Here is a 3594-nt window from a genome sequence, read left to right on the forward strand (position 1 = left end):
GTCTGTTCAGGTGCCATCTATTGGAGTGCAGCTCCAGTGAATACTGGGAGTGTGAATGAATACCCAAGGCCAGGCAGAAGGTATGCTTTGCGATCTCCATTTATTAATCTTTATATTTTATATTATTTATAATAATTAAGGCTTAACATACCTTGTAGGCTAGAGTTACAACATGACTAGCTACCTTCAAGTGATATCATATCCCTGCAGGGTAATGCACAATCCATACTTGGACATTTCAGTATCCACCTTAACAATCAATTACAAGATACTTATCAACACAATTGCAAATAGCCTAGTTGTGATGCTCACCAACCTCAACAGAATTCTAAATAGTTGTGATGTGTTATCAATACAAAGTACTTGCCAAAACAGAGTAGTAAGTGGAAGAAATTATCATACTAAAGTATTTACTTCAAGTCTTTTGTCAATTCATGGTTAAAGGGTAAATAGTATAGTTAAAATGCCTTCTTCCTGTTGCAGGCATTCACCATCAGGATTATCCTGATTTTATGAAATATTCTTTAAAGATTATTAGAGACATGACAAGCCAATAATTTGCATTGCTTTGCCATAACATGTCCCAAGTAACACTTGGACTAGATCACAGCTCCCATTCTATAGACCCATTCTATAATGGCCCTCTACAGCCTATGTCCCGGAAAATATTTCTCATTCTGCGCCATAGTCTTTATCATTTTGTAATTATTATTCCTTGGGAATCTTGTTCTTTATGCTAACCTGAGTTCAATTCAGTAATACTCCAATCCATTTCTAGACCTTATTAGTTCATCCATTTTCCCATTTGGGGTTAATTCCTGAAATTCATTTTGCCACCTTAAAAAGAAGTAATATATTCTTTTAATACTTTGAATTTGTTTTACTAAAAACTGTGTGGAACAGGTTAGGTACAAGACCCCCTTCCATCCAATTAACTAATCACACATCATCAGGTACAAAGAGAAAGCATTTATTTAATGCCTGCTGGAGAGGCCCAGACACACCTGGGAACCATCCCAACTCCTGCCATGTAGGCCTGGAACCTGACCTGCTTCCAGCTTGTCCAGATTTAAAAAGCAAAAAGGGTTTAAAAGCAAAAGACTCGAGTCTTCTCATTGGATGAACTAAGAGGATGTAACAATCCTTGACCACTGATCACTAATGCTGGCTGCCTCCCACAAGTCATGTTGCTTCCTGCAACTTCCTGCATCTCCACATTCAAAGTGATTCCTCCAGAGAATAAATGACCTCTCAAGGTACCAAAGTTCTGGGAACAGGGATCATGTGACAATACTGAGAAATACTTGATCTAATCAGTCCCATTCAAAACTAATACTTCCTTTAATTTATCTTCCCTTTAATGTTCCTCCCCTTTCTCTTCCTCCTCCTTTTCATAGTGAGTAAAATGTGTTTCTCCATTCATTTCTGTATTACTTGTATTCTTTTCATAGACTCAATAACTGAGATTCTTCTTCACCTCTTCCCATTTTCTTTAAATTATCCATATATAAGGGAGACACACCCAGCTTTCTTTACCTTAATTCCCTCTATGAGAATTCTTTTCCTTCTCTCTTACAGCTTCCCTCTCTCTGTCTTCTTTTCTTCCAGCTAAGATTTAGCTAGACAAGATTAGGAAGTAATTCTCTGGGATATAAGCCCAGTAGTAACACTGCTGGATCAAAGAGTATGCACAGTTTGATAACTTTTTGAGCATAGTTCCAAACTACTCTCCAGAATGGTTGGATTCGTTTACAACTCCATCAACAATGCATCAATGTCCCAGTTTTCCCACATCCCCTCCAACAATCATCATTATTTTTTCCTGTCATCTTAGCCAATCTGACAGGTGTGTAGTGGTATCTTAGAGTTGTCTTAATTTGCATTTCTCTGATTAATAATGACTTGGAGGATCTTTTCATATGACTAGAAATAGTTTCAATTTCTTCATCTGAGAATTGTCTGTTCATATCCTTTGACCATTTTTCAATTGGAGAATGGCTTGATTTTTTTATAAATTAGAGTTAATTCTCTATATATTTTGGAAACGAGGCCTTTATCAGAACCTTTGACTGTAAAAATATTTTCCCAGTTTATTGCTTCCCTTCTAATCTTGTCTGCATTAGTTTTGTTTGTACAGAAACTTTTCAGTTTGGATAATCGAAATTTTCTATTTTGTGATCAGTAATGAACTCTAGTTCTGCTTTGGTCATAAAGACCTTCCCCTTCCACAGGTCTGAGAGGTAAACTATCCTGTGTTCCTCTAATTTATTAATAATTTCATTCTTTATGCCTAGGTCATGAACCCATTTTGACCTTATCTTGGTGTACGGCGTTAAGTATGGATCAATGCCTAGTTTCTGCCATATTAGTTTCCAATTTTCCCAGCAATTTTTATCAAACAGTAAGTTCTTATCCCAAAAGCTGGGATCTTTGGGTTTGTCAAAGACTAGGTTGCTATATTTGTTGACTGTTTTATCCCTTGAACCTAATCTATTCCACTGATCAACTAATCTATTCCTTAGCCAATACCAAATAGTTTTGGTAACTGCTGCTCTATAATATAATTTTAGATCTGGTACAGCTAAGCCACCATCATTTGATTTTTTTTTCATTAATTCCCTTGAAATTCTTGACCTTTTGTTTTTCCATATGAACTTTGTTGTTATTTTTTCTAGGTCATTAAAATAGTTTTTTGGGAGTCTGATTGGTATAGCGCTAAATAAATAGATTAGTTTAGGTAATATTGTCATCTTTATTATATTTGCTCGCCCTATCCAAGAGCATTTAATATTTTTCCAATTGGTTAGATCAGACTTAATTTGTGTGAAAAGTGGTCTGTAATTTTGCTCATAAAGTTTCTGATTTTCCCTTGGCAGATAGATTCCTAAATATTTTATATTATCAGTAGTTACTTTAAATGGAATTTCTCTTTGTAACTCTGACTGTTGGATTTTGTTAGTGATATATAAGAATGCTGATGACTCATGTGGGTTTATTTTATAACCAGCAACTTTGCTAAAGTTGTGGATTATTTCTAATAACTTTTTAGCAGAATCTCTGGGGTTCTCTAAGTATACCATCATGTCATCGGCAAAGAGTGATAATTTGGCTTCCTCATTGCCTATTCTTATTCCTTTAATCTCTTTCTCAGCTCTTATTGCTATAGCTAGCGTTTCTAATACAATATTAAATAGTAACGGTGATAGTGGGCAACCTTGTTTCACTCCAGATCTTTTTGGGAATGGTTGCAGTTTGTCTCCATTACAAACGATGCTTACTGATGGTTTTAAATAGATGCTGCTGATTATTTTAAGGAAAAGTCCATTTATTCCTATACTCTCAAGTGTTTTTAATAGGAATGGATGTTGGATTTTATCAAATGCTTTTTCTGCATCTATTGAGATGATCATATGGTTTTTGTTAATTTGGTTATTAACATGGCCAATTATATTGATAGTTTTCCTAATATTGAACCAGCCCTGCATTCCTGGTATAAATCCTACTTGATCATAGTGTATTATCTTGGAGATGATTTTCTGTAGTCTTACTCCTTCATTCCCCATTTTATCAAATAATTTATATAGCATTGGGGCC

This window comes from Sarcophilus harrisii, chromosome 1 (genome assembly GCF_902635505.1).
Source record: "Sarcophilus harrisii chromosome 1, mSarHar1.11, whole genome shotgun sequence".
NCBI lineage: Eukaryota > Metazoa > Chordata > Mammalia > Dasyuromorphia > Dasyuridae > Sarcophilus > Sarcophilus harrisii.